Consider the following 17,618-nt stretch of genomic DNA (forward strand, 5'->3'; position numbering starts at 1 on the left):
TTCTGCTGGAACATTAAACCAAATTATCCATCGAGTGTAAGTCTTTGACCAACCTAACAACTTTGTTGGAAACACCAACTCTCGAAGTTATCAATACCCTAAGATATGTGAGACAGAGATGCATTTTGAACGCTCATGTGCGGTGAGCGTTCCTAAGGTGTTCCCTGATTGCTCTCAAGTGCGTGTTCACACTTCTGAACAAAATCTAGGTAACTAGATGGCTCACGCAACGGTGTTCAAAACTGACAGTTCAGATCTGGAGCCATTGATTTGTCTACCGAATGTAAGACTCTAGGTGTTCGACGTGACTGCGCGTTCATACCAGTGTATTATTTCAACTTATCACCAATGACGATTTATTGGTTATTTTCCAACCAGCAGCCCATCAAATTTTCCGATGAGTGATCATTTATTGAGCTTATTATTATTAAGTGTCTCTAAGTTGGACGTTGAGTGCAAGATGACCGATATAAAAACTATCATTACACTCACTGTCAGAAACGGACCGTGGTGCTCCGCACGCCGTACTATGGCTCATATGGGCATCGACCGGAGTAGCAAGTAGCATTTCTGGTCCAACATTTTATAATTGGGATGAAACTGATGTCCAGGAAGTGACCGGGGCGCGATCTGTTGCGATGAGCCCTAGATGTTTAGAAGCTTACGGATAGTGGGTGGATGCCTTATATAGGAGCAAACCTGACTGTATCTATTCATGAACGGAGAATTAGACATCAGGTTCGTAGGTTCTGCAGATATTTCGTATCCTACGATAAACGCGAAAACCTTATGAAAATCTCCGATTGGACTCGACCGACAGCCACGTCTTAGCGATGATGACCGAATGTAGGAAATGAAGTCAGCAAATCGTTGCTTAGCTACACAGTGCACTGCGTTCAAACACCCACTGGTGTTTGAACTTGAACACGGCTCACGTGAGCACTGCTTTTGAACAGAACATGAACAGAACACGTTCAAATGCATCTCTGAGGTAATTTTGTCAATGTTTCGTCTGTTTAGCTCTGATATCATAGAAATTATCGGTTTGAATTGCATTTGATAACGATTTAATTTTTTTACAAATCGCTGTAGAATTACAATTTACTCAATTTTTTGGAATTCGTATACAGCGTAGATTTTGGCCAAACATCACCTCCCCCCGTCTCTCAAGAGTCTACGTAGTTTATGAACGGGCCCTAATGGTACGCAATTTATGAATCATACCTTAAAAAAGGGCTCATACACAACGAGAAAAGAAAAGTTTTGTCCACTGCAGGAGCCGTCCAAGCCAGAGAAATTTGGTCTTTTGCACAGAACTTTTTTTCGTGACGTTACAACGCAAACTTCAACCAGGTGAAGCTCAGGCGTCAGTGAACCGATTTACTTTGTTTTTGTCTCATTTGAAAGATATTCTAGAGTACAAAGACCATACAAAATTTCATATTTGAAACTTGTTCCGAATTTGAATAAATTTCATAAAGGTTGCTTTTCCGTGACGTTACAACGCTTAAAACCCAATACTTTGACCAGCCATACCTCAGAGTTGTAAAGTATTACAATTAAAATTCTTTGTATGCCAAAGAATCTACATACATTCATCTGTTAATCATGGAAGACTTTTGAAAAATCAGTGCGTTGGTGTTTAAAATATGGCAGCTTTGATGAATAGTATGCCTAAATGCTTTAAAATCACGATTTTATTGTTAATCTTAACCGTCGTTCAATAAATATTTATTGTTACATTAATATCATGTTGAATACATTTTTGGACAACAAGAGTAATGTAGAAAGTTATGAAAATGTGAAATATGCCAAATTTATACTTTGAAAAAAAAAATGAGTATTGATGATACGGGGCACGTAGAATGTGTCATATATATACATATATACAGCCATTCCATAGAAAAACGATATAGTGCATCTCCGATTGTCGTGAAACTTGGTGAGCTTGTAGTTCTTCGGAAATAATTAGACCCGTATTTCTTTTTATTTCGTCATTAGGGTGACCAATTTTCATATCGTGTGGTCCAAAAAATCAAGGTTTTTCAAAACTAAAAATTTTCAAAAAATCGTAACTTTTGAACCAGTTGACCGATTTTAAACTTATTTTTTTTGTTTGAAAGCTATTGAATTGTAGTTTTTAGGAAAAATACGTTAAAGGGGCTAAAATGTAAAGAGTAGAGTACTATAAAATATGCAAATATATTAGTTTTTTCACGTTTTCATGTTCTCGGGACCAAAGAGGTACCCTGGTTTTATATTTTTATCAGAAAATTCAGGAAATTTGGCGTTACATATTGAAAAATCAGAAATGCATGTTGTTTTGTTTTTGAGATATTATTTTTTTGAATACAGAGAGTCATATATTTTAGTACTAGCTACTCTAAAATTCACCTAATGACGAAATAAAAAAATACGGGTCTAATTATTTCCGACGAACTACAAGCCCACCAAGTTTCACGAAAATCTGAGATGCACTATATCGTTTTTCTATGGAATGGCTGTACTGCCCATATTCGCATAGTCGATGTAAGCGCCACTGTACTTTTCAACATGCTTTTGAAATTTTAACAATGAATTAATACAAATTTCAAGATTTTTACCACGTTGACATCTAACTAAGGGTTAGATCTTGTGATCTATTGAATAAAACTGGTCCCAAATATGCACATGCGTTAGGTATTAGCTTTTGTACGGTGGCTTTGCCAGTGGTGGTTACATCGACTATGCGAATATGGGCAGTGTATATATGGTCGGCGTTAAGTCAGAGGGGACCAAGTAACAAAATTGACGAAAATTAGATTTTTAGGGCATTTGATTAAGAATTACTTAAGCTACTTGGAACATTCACCCAATTTTCATAATGTTACAATTAATGAGAGTTATATCACAATTTTCTTTTGATTGAACTGCAAAAATCGATAATAGTGTGCAGTCATAGTGGACCATATGCTTGTTGTCAAGAGAGTTGAAAAAATGTGTATTGGTTAAAATCCAATAAATGAAATAGTTTATCATCAAAATGTGATACGTTTCTAAATCGTATGACTCCCTAACGTATTTTCTGATGAATATTAATCAAGAAATCACGTGAAATTCCATTTTATTATGGTCAATATCGTATTTTACAGATCATCGTGTTGAAGCATATTGTGGCATTTCGCGTGCAGACAGAGTGGACCATGTGTCTCTAAGAAAAAAAGTTGAAATTACCTTATTCTTCGTAATCCTTTCCAAATCAAAATATGTTTGTTTAGTGGCTGTTGGGCATCATATTGAAATGTACCAATACCCGTTTCATGAAGAAATTGATTTTACCGATTATTTAAGAATAGTGTACTTGGTTCACTCTGTCTGAACGAATTTTTGAAAAATGCCAGTCCTCTGAATACATTATGATGAACTGTGTAACTACAATATTTCAAAAACGTACCGAACTATGAAAATACATTCAAAAGTTGTTAGCTATTAAATGTTCAAGTTAAGAATTCCAAAATAGCTCATTAATTGACTATCCTTCATGTGATATTGAACTGTTGTACTTGGTCCACTCTGGCTGAACATAAAAATTGAAAATGGTAATCAACAGTGTAATAACAAAAATATCAAATTTCAAACTTTCTGCTCACATTATACACTACTCCTATTAACTGTTGTCCTACTTGTGCATTATTTTTTCATCAAATATGTTAAAACTGGAGTGTGAACTGTAGTTGGTTGAAGATTTTCCAAAAACCGTTCAGTCAGAGTGGACTAAGTACAACCAATTACTTAGCAATTTCTCGGTTTCAAGCTTTATTTTACGTTTTTTTTGTGATCAATACAGAGCGATGCTGCAATGGATAGTAATTAAGATTTATGGCAAAAAATCAAGAACATTTGTTGAAAATCTCAAAACTTATAGAGTTGCAAATTTTAAAGTCGTTTTTCTAGAAATTAAATAAAAGACACATGGTCCTCTCTGACTTAACGCCGACCATATACGCTTCGCTGAAATATGCTTCACCTTGAAGCAGGGATTTCAGTTAACAAACATTTATTTGCTCAACATGACATTTGAGTAGGACATAATCTACAACAGTACGCAACAATACTCGGTTCGTGGCTGTCACACCGTTCTCCTGCACATCGCAGAAGACGTCCTTAGCACGCATCGTTCAAAAGCTTCTCGAGCATGGTATTAGAATAACTACCCACAGAAACTCAATGTCGCGATCACGGTGTCAAAATTTCGATTATTATTGAACTTTCATGTACCTCGGATCTTTCTTAAGATAATGTCAGCTTTCCGGCAATAGTTTATAATTGGAAAGTTTGAAAATATTCCATCGGGGAAATTATGATTTAGCTAAGTTTTTGGCTTTTTCCCATACTAAAATTCATTAAATATATTTTTGAGCCAAAAACGTCCCATACAAAATGTATGGAAAAATTTTCGCCGATAGAATATTTTCTAGTCTAGTCGATTATGAAAATACAGCCCAAATACTAATCATTTTCGATGAGGGACATGAAAGTTCGATAATAATCGAGATTTTGACACCGTACGCGACTGTTCGTGTGACTAACGTCTAGTTCACGGGTTCCCAATCGGTGGTTTTTATACTATTTTGTGCAAATTATAAAAATTTTCAGTTTTGTATACCGCCAAAAGCTACAATTTGAGGAACTAATTTTCAGTATAAAACGCCTCCAGCAGAAAAAAATTTAGGCTGCGTCGCTGTTTTTCAGCTACGACTCAGATTAAATGAACATAACATTATTGTTTACGAAATGTGAGTGTCGAGTAAAAAAAAACTATCATTGATCGTTTAAAATCCCTCCCATAGTAAATTTCTGGCTACGTCACTGTACCCAAAAAACTATGTTTCGATCATTTAACTCATATTTTTGTAAAATTTTCTTTGGGCCCCAGATGTTTTGACAATTCTTAAAGGGGACCTCAAAAGGTTGGGAACCCCTGGTCTAGTTTGTCAGGTGCTTACAGCATAAGTAGCAGTCCTAGAAGTTTAAAATAAATTCTGTTTACCAAAACAAAAGATCCTTTAAAAGATGGACATTCATGAACAATCAATTATTATACTTAATGTTATTGAAATAGTTAATTATGAAAAGTGACTACAGCGCCATTGCACAGTGTTCTATTTTGCCGATTTCGTGCGCTTTTTTAATAACTTTCCAACCGTTGATTCTTGTGATACAGTTTCTTTGGATAAGTTTCTACATAAGACAAAGCACATCTTTTGACATGAAGAGTTGGATAATAATCAATCCACCTATAAGTGAGATGAAATGATGAATGAAATTATCTCCTGAAGTGACCACCACTGAGCTCATGATAGAACTAACGGTTTTATCACAGCATTTCTTGGTCTATGTTACGGCCGCGAAATCGTTTGTTGGTTTTGAGCATTGCCTCACAACTTTGTAAATTTGTTTACAAAAAAATCTCTCCGACAACAACATCAAATTCAAGTTTTATTGAAAAGGGTATATATGAAGTGATTAAACCAATGCATGACTACTTGCAAGTATTTAACTGAAGATGCTCATAGCAGAAGTTATATGATAATTTAATAGAATGCCAAAGGTGCAAAGTAAAAATACTATCGCATAAAACTAATATAGAACAACTAGCATTTTCACATGCTCGCATAAGACCAGGATAAAACATGAATAAACCTTCAAGGCATGCCGATTGGTACTTGGGATGGTAAGCTCAAGTAAAATGGAGAAATTGACACAATATGGAACATTTTAGAAATATTCTTTATGGAAAATTTTATTCTGCGATCTGTAAATACAGCAAACCATCAAATGCGCTGCTAGTATGTTAATCATTTTGACTGCTATTAGAGACACAATCACCTAAATCTCCCACATTGTCAAGTGCTCTAGCCGTAAAAACCTCTCCATAAATAATATCGAAGATTCGGGATTGTACCAGCGTAAAAACCAGATTTCCATTCACAAATCCAATCACTTTCAAACTAACGATCACAGAAGATAATCTTTTGGCTTTGATTTTGTGGTCTATAGAGTGGATTCGTTTTTATCACCCGAGATCACCCAAGTGTGTTGCTCGACGGCGGTTTTTCCAATCGTGCAAGGGTAGAGGGCCATTAAGCGCTTGGCAAATATGGAATTGTGGTGCACGTAGGTATAAGTTGCGCGGTCAAGCTAAATGATGGTGGTGGTGCTGGTTTATGGCCTTCGTTTGGTCACCACTATAGGTTGACATCTGTATCTCAGTGCTGGAAAAAGTTTGCGTTTTCCATTTTTTTTCTGCTTGAGTAGAATGACGTGTTCTGGCTTCTAGACAAATAGTGTACTCGATGACGCAAAATTACTCCGGTGTCGAACGAAAGCATGACTTGACACTTATGCATGGAACATCTTAGCTAAGAGTGAGAATATGTCAACTCTAACAATACTTTTCTTGAACTTCTGCGATTGACGCTAATGTGACAAAATTGTAATTTCTGATTCTACATATTTTCCATATCTGCCTGACCCTTGGCCTGACCTTTGTTGTGCAGAGGTCCATTGTGAATTTTTAAACGGAAAAAGATTTTTCTCGATACACGACTCAAATCGCCAACATTCTAAATTACTCACGGGGCATCTATATTTACAAAAAAAGAAAGACAAAAAATCTTCCAGTGAATTAACGCTGAGACCAACAGTTACAGTTTTTGTACGTTTTCCTGCAACAACCCCCAACTGCAGCAGCTACATTGGAGTTAAACTCATGGCGCTATCGGATGGTTTTTCGTTCTCTCGCGCATACACCGGGCATCGGTATACACAGTGGCTTTAAATATGATTGAAAAGTGAACTTGAAAATCATATTAAATCTAATTCCGAAACTTTTTTTTTTATAATGAACCCCTTGTGCTCATATAACCAAAACAGTCAACGCACATGTTGGTATTCAGCACGACCATGCTGAGGGTGATGTACTTGATTCCCGGTTGTTCTTCGGCATATAGTTCTGGCCATTGGCAGAGATAAATCACGATTAATAACTGTAGGGGTGCTCAAAGAATTCTAAGCAGAGAAGCAGGCTTATTTGTTCTGATTATCTACTAGCTGCCCCTTGTCTTCCCAAGTTGTGGTGGTTTTACAACTGTTATTAAATTCAACCATGGTACAAACACCAGTACTTTTCATACTTTCTTAAATTATTTTCGTAACTTTCTCTACATCTAAACACAGTTGTCGTAAACCGTGCAAAATAGAGCTGATTGGTTCATCTGTTCGTGAGTTTTGTTGCCTCAGAGAAAAATCAAACTCATTTTTATATATAAAGATTTAAAAAAAAATCACCCAAAGAAGTTCATTTGAAGGACCTGGTCCGCCCATCATTCTATTATTGTGATCTCTGGTGTTGACCAGCTTTACAGAGTTGTTGTCTGGCATTCTCACAATATACTCAGCCCATAGTACCCTTCCAACATTGCCACCTTCTGGATGCTAGGTTTCCCGTAGAGTACAGCTAGCTCGTGATTGATATTTTGCCGTCATACAATATTGTCCTGCACACCACCAAATATGGTCCACAGCACCCGATACTCGAACACTTCGAGTTTCAACATGATCTCCTCAAATATCGTCTTGGTCTCGTGCCCTGAGAGAACCACCGGTCTTATTAGCGTTATATAAATGGTACATTTGGTGTATAGCTCTGCCACCGTTTCAAATACTCTATCAACAATACCCATGTCATCTGAAAAACATACAAAATGATCGGATTTTGTGCAAATCGTCGCATAACACTTTCCAGGGCGATGTTGATCAGCACGCATGAACGTCCGTCACTTCGTCGTAGTCCGGAAAAGCCGTTCTCGTTCATGATTTTCCATAGCTCTATGCGGTCGTTACGGCCGTACACCGATGAGTCGATAAACAGATGATGCATTGGGATCTGATATTCATGGCATTCTTGAAATTTGCCACACAGTGAAGATTTGGTCAGTTATTGAGTGGTTGTCGACAAAGCTGGCTTAATAACTTCCCACAAACTCAATCACTTTAGGTGAAAGACGATGGAAGTTGATCTGGGATTGTACTTTGTAGACGGCATTCAGAATTGTGACCGCCCTAAAGTTCTCACACTACCGTGTGCAGCATAGTTGTCCTCATACCAAACGTTGGTCTCAGCTGAGTTGTTGATGGTTGTTTTTATCGTACTCAAGCAGTCCTGGAGAGAGATATCATTGGGCCCGCGCACGTCCGGTAACGCTACCTCGAGATTCTGCCCGTATGTGGTGGCAGCATCCGGTTGCTTAAGCCACTCAAGGTTATACCAAGGCGGCCGTCGGTACCGTACGCTGGTTATCACGGAAAGCTTATGTGAAGGCAGCTGGCTTTGAACTTTACTATCGTCAGTCTAAATACCTCATCCTGCACTACCAGAGCGCTTCGATCTCTCATGACGCTTAGGTCACCTATCTTAACGTCTTGGCTTAGACAGCGTTCGTATCCACATTGTGCTCGCGCGTAGAATGCATCCTTGTCATCATCAGTGCTTCCGGAGTGGGTATTATGCACGTTGGTTATGCTGAAGTTTAATACCCTTGATCCTCAACCTACACATTATTTCATTAATTGCATTTTGCTCATCACTGTAAATGCTGTTCCCAGCTAGCGTGTGTTGCCGCAGCTCTGGTAGATATCAGATTATCTCTAAACATTTTGCGGGATTTCATGGGGTTTCCAGAGCGTTCCAGGGTTGATCCAAGGGATTTTCCCGGGTTTCATAAGCGGTTGTTTTCCAATGGGCTAAAGGAGCGTTCCAGGGGTGTTCCAGGGGCTTTTAGGAAGCTTCGTGGGCGTTCCATGGGATTTCAGGGAATTTCAGTGGCGTACGAGCAGAGTTGAAGTATACGTGCTGTAGTCCCCAAGTCTACGCTCCATAAAAAAATTTCAAATTTTTGTATGAACAAAAGTCTACGGAGGGGGAGGGGGTCGAAGATAGCAAAAAATGAGTCTACTTAGTTTATGGACAGCGATAACAGAGATAACTTGGTGGGAGCACGGCATACAATTTCACAAGGCAGGCTAGCTACCTATGTAAATATCAATTTCGGACGTAAACATGTGACATCGTTCTTTTAACGTTTATCACTAGATCATTTTGTTCACGCCCTAGGGTCTGATCCAATTGGAGAATTGAAAGTAATTTTCACTGAAACTTGACAGTTCGATAATCATTTCCTTAGGAAAACTGTCAAGTTTATCGAACTATCAAATTTCAGTGAAAAATTATTTTAATTCGCCAATTGGAACAGACCCTTAGAAAGATTTGAATTACGTCATCAAAAAAAAAACTTTTAGATTTCCGGAATGTATCACCTTCTAAATGTAGTACATCGTGGTGAGAGGCTCGCTGTCACATTTACCCGGGTAGAGGTAAAATACTGACGATCAAAACATGATATTGGTTTGATTGATATAAGAGATAAAAGATCTGAAAATAATATCTGTAAAATGTTCCTGGAACATCTGAACAATATCAAAATTTGATATTTCAAGATCATACGAATAGCTCGCTGCTATTGGTTAGATCTTACAAAATCTAAATATGATATGATAATGATGTTCCTGGAGTAAATTTTTGATTTTATTTTTAGATCTTTTATCTATTATGTCAATCAAACCCATATCACTTTTTGATCTCCATATCAAAATATGCTATTATTGAGCTCTTTTCCTCTACTCGGGTATGCACACATGAGCAATGGGAAACTCTGCGTACGAGGTGTGTTCCAGTTCGTTCCACGGGGGTTTGAAGGTAATTCACGAGTGTTCCAGAGGTATTCGCATTTCATGGAGTTTCAGGAAGATTTAGGAGCGTACTATAGAGTTTCAGGGGCTTCAGAGGCATTTCAAGAATGTTCCAGGGGGTTACATGGGGCTTTGAGCGACAGTATCTAAGCACATATATCGCAATAGCGGTCGTGATAGGGCCATGTGTCCCAGTCGAACGTCAGATACACATACTGATGGTGTCATCTGTAAGTCGTGGGTGAGTAGTGCTGTGGATAGGTACAGGGGGTGGCCAAAATGTTTGGAATAGACAACTTTTTTTCTCTCACAAAAAAGTTTAACATGCTGTAACATTTCATACAGTGCATAAAAAATTCTGAAATTTGTGCATCATTGGTACAAATTTGAGCTCGATTAGTTTATCTTTCCCGACGCTAGAACTTTTCTCGTAAAACACAATTTTTAAGACATTACTAAATGTGTTATTCTTCAATCCTAATTGGCTCTAATATATCTAATTAGAGATATCTTGAGAGTTAAAGTATAAAATCTCTGGATATCAAAATTAAAATTTTATAACATTGATTTAAAAAAATACATTTTTTCGAGATTGATCTAAAAGTGTCAATTCATGATAACTTTTTCAACTTTCAAAAAGTACCTATGTTTTAATAACTTATGAAGCATTTATTTACTGTTGATAAACTTTCAAAATTTCATTCGATTCGGTGAACTGGCTTGCGAAACATGATAGTTCAAGAAATTAGTTGTCTAAAAATAGTGTTTTACGAGAGCGGTTTTAGCTTCGCAAAACATCAACCAATCGAGCTCAAATTTGTACTTTCAAAATTTGAGAGTTTTCGATGCACTTTATGAAAAGTTACAGCATGTTGAACTTTTTTTGTGAGAGAAAAATATTTTGGCCACCCCCTGTATCTTAACCTTCCAGGACGCGTGCCATCAAGCAACCAAGACAGCACCGTGCTCGCGCTGTATACGATAAGCGAGGTTTTTTGGTAGTGTTGTACTTTTTACAACAGCGCGCGTGCTGAAGGGTTAATATTAAAACAATCAAACTGATGCAAAATTTTAAAATTTTCTAAATACACGGTATGGCCAAATAAGGAACCACTATGGCGATAACTGGTACACTTTGCCTATTCTACAAACCGTTTGAATGTATTTAGTATAAGAGCACGATGTTTCTTTTTTTTCACAAGTGCCGAATCACTTTGTGGTCTTTGACACATTTTTTGGTACACCGTGTACTAAATTTTTACATAATCGATAACATGGAAGAAAATATTGAGTTTCTCTCGAGAATAAATGCAAATATTAATTGTGATTATTGTGTTGTTTTTGCTGTGTGTGCATGCATCGCTCCTATGAAGGAGTGAGTATCTCAGCATAATCGATCGCGTACGCTATTGTCTCGCTTGAAAAACAAAATAATAGGTAGGTAGATGCGTGGGTGTTTAGTGTTCAGTATTGTGTTGTTCCTTGCTGTGCATGCGAGTGTCGAAAAATAGTGTCGCACGATCGTATCGGTTTTAGCGATAGGTGAATGATTGATGATCGTTGAGCCTGTCCCTTGTTTTTCTTCGAAAATTTTAGTATAAAAGGATGTTTTATCCCGTCGGAAAATTGTCATATTTTTTGTGACCCCATCCAATTTTTGAAAACTTGAGGCCCCGTGGGGGCCCACTTAGCCTTGAGATACGGACTCCAAATTTTGGCATGATGGTTTTTTAGCTAAAACGATCATCGTTTTGCAATATTGAACTTTTAACATTTCCAACTTTTGCAAAAATAGGGACGGCCTAATGCGCATGCTCAAGCTAAGAAAAAATTCAAATTTTAATTGTAAAATTCCAAACACACTTCCATCGTGATGCACAAACATTGACATATCCGATATGTAGTAACCCAAAATGTTGTACAGTATTTGAACCTTAAAAGAAACATCAAAATATCTTGATCCATATAACGAATGACCTAGCCTAAATAACATAGGGGCAATAAATGACGAATGGTACTCATACTCTGGATTTGGACATACAAATAGGGTAAGTGTTCCAACTGTGGCTATAATACCCATTTTTCACCATAGTTGATTTTCATCCTTTAATGATGTGAATCAACAAGAAAAAAAAAATTGTGAACGACAGATCACTTTCACAAAAGATGGTTGCACTTATTTAATTTCCAAATTTTGCTCAAATTATGATAGAAATAAATCATTTTCTTTGAAATGTCGGTTTGCTTGCACCCTTTTTTGCCAGTGTACCAGTTATGGCTAATCCCATAAGGAAGGCATGCAAATAGTGCAAAAAGGAACTGAAGTTGAAAAATGTATCCATAACTGATGCATGTTTTTTTATGCACTTTTAATTTATGCACCTTTTTTATGTCCTGCATAAAAAGAGGGAAAGCTACTCAGAACCAATAGGCATGGTACACAAATTACGTAACGCTAAAATCGGCCATTTCAGACCCCCTCCCCCCCTATGTTACGCTTTTTGTATGAAAACCCAAAATTTTTTGTATGGATCGTAACGCAACGCTGGACTCCCCCCTCCCCCTATAACGTTCGTAATTTGTGTACGATGCCTGTGCATAAGAATATTTCATAATGACGGAAATTATTGCATAGGCGGCCAACGGGTGTTTATAGAGGAGAGCAAAGGGAAGTTACAGGTTCGTTTTTGGGTGTTTCCGAAGGTCTCATGTGCGATACATGGGGTCCGAGTGGGTCTTAAGGGGGTTTCGAAGTCATTTCAGGAAGTCTCAGAGCCAGTCCTGCAAAATATCAGTCTCAGTGCCTGTTTTTCAGCCGAAAATGAATGACTGCGGCGGTCATTTTCAGTTCCTCGATGTGAGAACTGACAGAGTCCGAGAGCTCCATTCGTGAGCGACCCAACAAGATCAATTCCCAATCATCCACATACTACTCATGCTGAAAGGCCATTCGTCTCAAGCGGTGGCTTGTGAGAGTGAGTGCCCTATACGTTAGCACGGGTGAAAACACTCAACTACAGAAAATTGAATGGAAATTTAGCCCTGTCAGCTCTCGCTTTCAGCACGCTGCGTGCGAGTGTGAGTACCTATTTCCAGTGCTGAAAAATTCATTTCGTCATATCGAAATTCAATCACCTACAGCTCATTTTAAAAGCTGTACCTGAGAATATGGTATATGAAAAACTTGTGTGGCTAGACCAGTTCTGCAAGAAAGTCACGGAAAAACCACTATTTTTCGAATATTTAAGGTAAATGTCACGGACTATCTTTGAAAATTGCCAAATGATATTCACCGTGAATATCATTTGGCATTTTTCAAAGGTAGTCCGTGACATTTACCTTAAATATTCTAAAAATAGCGGGTTTTCCGTGACTTTCTTGCAGAACTGGTCCAGCTGCACAAGTTTTTCATATACCATATTCTCAGGCACAGCTTCTAAAATGAGCTGTAGGTGGTTGAATTTAAAAATGACAAAATGAAATTTTCAGCACTGCCTATTTCATTTCGCTCCCGTGTTGCTGATCGGAAAGCAACTTTGACAGGAAAACCAAAACGGAGAAAATGAAAAAAGCAAAATATCGCTATCACAAGGGCCTGTCGAAAAATTGCAACACTGCTCAGAGCATTTTAGGCTGGTTTCAGAGGCGTTTTTAGGGGTTTTGGTTTAGGAGGATTTTTTGAGGCATTTCAGGATGTTTCAGACCATTTTCGGCGTGATTCAGAGGCGTTACGGAAGCGTTACGGAGGAGTTTTGGGGTGTTCGGACCTTCTCAGGTGCGTTACATGGGGTCCGAGGGCCCCTCGGCGAGGGGGTTTAAGGGGGATTTTGGAGGCATTTCAAGACGTTTCTGAGCATTTTTGGCGGGATGCAGAGGCGTTACCTAAGTGTTACGAGGAGTTTTCGTGGGGTTCGAAGCCTCTCAGGTGCGTTACGTGGCGTCTGAGGGGGTTTAAGGGGGATTTTGGAGGCATTTCAGAATGCTTTTGACCATTTTCGGCGTGATTAAGAGGCGTTACGAAAGCGTTACGGAGGAGTTTCGGGGGCTTTGGGGCCTCTCAGGTGCGTTACATGGGGTCCGAGGGGGTTTAAGGGGGATTTTGGAGGCATTTCAGAATGTTTCAGTCCTATTTTCGGCGTGATTAAGAGGCGTTACGAAAGCGTTACGGAAGAGTTTTGGGGGCTTTGGGGCCTCTCAGGTGCGTTACATGGGGTCCGAGGGGGTTTAAGTGGGATTTTGGAGGCATTTCAGGACGTTCCAGAGGCTCTTCGGTGGGATTCAGAGGCGTTACGGAAGCGTTACGGAGGAGTTTTCGTGGGGTTTGGAGCTTCTCAGGTGCGTTACATGGGGTCCGAGGGGGTTTAACCCTAAAAGGGATACCTGGGGTCCATTGGACCCCAGGCGCCTTTCAGAGCTCGTCTTTGATGGAACACACTCAGCGTGGTGACGAAACTGAGGCCATGAAGGTATCCCTTTTAGGGTTAAGGATGATTTTGGAGGCATTTCAAGACGTTTCAGAGCATTTCCGGAGTGCAGGGGCGTTACGAAAGCGTTTCGGGGAAGTTTCAGGGGAGCGTTCAGGGGTTTCGAAGCCTCTCGGGTGCGTTACATGGGGTCCCCGGGGAGTTTAAGGGGGATTTATGAGGCATTTTAAGAAGTTTCAGAACAGACTCTGAAATACCTTAAAACGCCCCTCAAACCTTTTGCAACGCCCTTTGAAGGCTCCTGAGCTCCCTTGAATTGCCCCTAAAGCCCCTTGGAACGTCCCTGAAACCCACTTAATACTGTTGAAATACCCCAGCATTCCCCGTGTTGCCGCTGGCATCATTGCCTCTTTATATGCCCAAAGAGGCAATTTGAACAAGCGAACGAAGGCTAGGGAGAAAGGCTTTTGATAAACGATAGGAGAAGTGAAATGTAGCCGGAATGGCCCGGACGGGGTGAATTTATTGGAGCCTTGTATTTCTTGAATTGGTTATTCTAAATTTATTACTAATACCGTTAACTTCCACAATTAGTGCAAATGTGAGTGGTCATGTTATCTAAAAAGGAAGAATTAGTTTGTATATAGTTTGCTTATTTACGTCAAGCTTCTGTTACAAAAAGTGCCTACTAAATGATACTATTTCCATTGCAGCGATCTTATGGATTTGAGCAGTTTGTTGTGCTGGTAATGGCAGATTTATTGATAGCGAAGAATACCGATAGTGTAAGAGTTTGTACTTTTTATAATTGATTGTTTCATTAAATAAAAACCCTATTTGCAGTTTAAAGCTGCACTAAACGCATAGATCGCGTCATCGCTGCTAAGAACCCGGTGAAACTTTCCCCTTCTGCTCCCGCAACACCCCGTAATCCCATGAAAACATCAAAAAATCATGACAGAACACCCTCAGAAGGCTCCTCAAATCCCCCGAAACAACCCCTTAAAACGCCCCTGAAGCCCCTTGGAACCCCTTTTTTGGGCTCTCTGGGAACTTTCTGGAAACCCCCTTAGCCCCATCTTAACTGCCCAGGAGCAAGAGCTGTTCTCGCGAACTAGATTCTCTAATTAAAGCCCTAGTTAAAGCCCAAATTTAATTTATGCATAAATTTACCTCTTTTTATGCCTATTTTAATTTGTGCACATTTTTAATTTATGCAGTCCCAGCCATAGCATAGCATAGCATAGCATGAATACTTGCACAAATCTTGGATGGAGTTGCAAAGTTGAATATATCCATTGACATTGCTGATGTCGCTACTATCTACAATGTCACTGACCCACTCAGCTCCACACACCTGGCCAAGTCCTTGCAAGCATTTATAAATCCTTTCATCAACTTAGAAAGAGCCCAAAACTGAAGCAGCTTCCAATAGATGAAAGGATGTTGAAAATAGCGAATTTTCAACTTATATGTAGTTATATAACAAACGCATATATATTGAAGTAGAATTATTCATAAATAAATAATATTGGAATGATCTCACCAATTGCTGTGTGGTTTTTGTGGTCCAATGCCGATCATCTAATTGCCGAAAATGCCGATCTTTTTTACTCCGAGTGAGTGGCAGTCCATTTGGCACATGAAGAGCAACTAACATAATTTTCACTGATTTTCTTCATTCGTTTCTTCTCGTATTTCTATATATAATTCAAACCACTCTTTTTTCTGCGGAAAACGGATGAATTCCCCGAAATATCTTCGTGCACTGGCTAACCACGTGGGTTGGATTCTCGCACCATCCAAACAAAAACTGTCACTTAATTTTTGAGCAGTAAAAACACACATATTTACAAACGAAAACTCTTCGTGGTGCACTATCGTTTGCCTCTTGCAATTTCTTTTGTGTTCTTCAAACACACAGAAGGTTACCAGGAAAACCAAAATAATCTAATAAATAGGTCAATAACACAATATATTCTCTTCTGCGGTTCGATTCGTAGCCACATAATTGAGAGCGCATTTAACAAACTCAGTCCTTCCGGTCACAATCGCAACACGAAAATCTTCAATACTTCCGTAATACGGTAATACTTCCGGATGTTCGTAGCTCTAGCTAAAATATCACCAAATTTACACGAAACGGGAGAGCGACAAAAATATGACAGGCAAAACAAAATCTAATTTATGCAGTCCCAGCCATGTGCATAAAAAGAGGTTCTAGTGTACAGGGTTCCTATATATGCAAACTAAGCTACCTTTTAACATATTAATGACATTTGTTGGTCTTCTTGTCGTTTTTGTACAAATAGTTTCCCTTCGGTAGTGCCATAATTGGTACAGGCACCAGTACCAGTAGGAAAAAATATCTTGATTGAATTATTGCAGCGAAAGGAAATCTACGAAATGGTTTAGATCACTAAGTCCTTATGATACTTAACGCTAGTTTCGATGAAGTAGCAATAAGTTTTGTTCACGTCAAGTATCCACCGAACCACTGTGGCACAGTGGCTTTGGCTTAACCTCTACCGCACCGCATCTCCCACTCACCGCACCGCATCACTTCCCGTCCCACGACCGCGTGCTTGATTCCTACCGCCGCCGCGGCGCAATCGACTCTACCTCCCCGACTCGGCCCCGTGGTGGTAGCCCAAGCCGCCAGCACAGCACGGGCAACAGTTGGCTGTTTGGGTATACAGCAAGTTTCCACCACCCCAAAAACCTGGCTCACTCGACCGACAGCGACTCAGTTTCAGTTGGACACTCAGCGCTAGAGGTTGTCCAGTGGCCGCAGTTTGTACGGTTGTTCTTTCGCATTCGCCCCCACTTCGGTGTGCCCTGCTTTGGGTGGTCGCTTCCGAAAGGTTTGTGTGTTCTGGGTTTTTGTTGTGCTTTTGGATTTCGCAACCACCTTCCCTTCCTCTGGCTGTCTGGAGGGTGGTGTGCGATCAGCCGGTTCCTCCGGGATGAAATGGTTTCTCGCGATTTTCGAGGATGATATTCCGGGAAAGAAGAAAACGCACCCGCATGAATTTTGGATTGTTTCGAAAGGAAAAGCTGGAAGTGATTAAGTGAATAATTGAGTGGATGTTCGGAAAAAAACAAAGAAAACGAAAAGAATGATTTTGACGAAGAAGCAAGTGGAAAGTGGATCAATGCCCATTATGGTGTAAATTAAAAATGTTTGAAAATTTGCTCAAACTCGGTGTCTAGAATGGAAACGGAAAAATTATGTAACAAAGATAAAGTTGTGAATGGAAAATGAGGAATTAAAGTATAAGGAAAATCAGAGCGACGAGCAATATGTGTATTTGAATGAGCAACTAGCAACGAAAGACAACGAGGGAGAGATACTGAAGAAAAGCAAGGCAAGCACAAACCGAAGAAGGAATTTCGCATGAAACG

General features: G+C 39.3%; 1 protein-coding gene across 4 annotated transcripts in view; it reads left to right on the forward strand.

Moving 5' to 3' along the window:
• LOC109432219 (ABC transporter G family member 23) overlaps positions 1-17,618 on the forward strand; it is a 270,435-nt gene that overhangs the window by 121,650 nt on the left and 131,167 nt on the right. Inside the window, exon 1 of one of the 4 annotated variants that reach the window (XM_029866976.2) lies at positions 16,866-17,077. The exons of the other annotated variants lie outside the window; for them this stretch is intronic. The gene's annotated coding sequence lies outside the window, so the exon portion shown is untranslated. Of the gene's footprint in view, positions 1-16,865; positions 17,078-17,618 lie in introns of those variants that run through there. 4 annotated transcript variants of the gene reach the window in all.

This window comes from Aedes albopictus, chromosome 1 (genome assembly GCF_035046485.1).
Source record: "Aedes albopictus strain Foshan chromosome 1, AalbF5, whole genome shotgun sequence".
Lineage (NCBI taxonomy): Eukaryota > Metazoa > Arthropoda > Insecta > Diptera > Culicidae > Aedes > Aedes albopictus.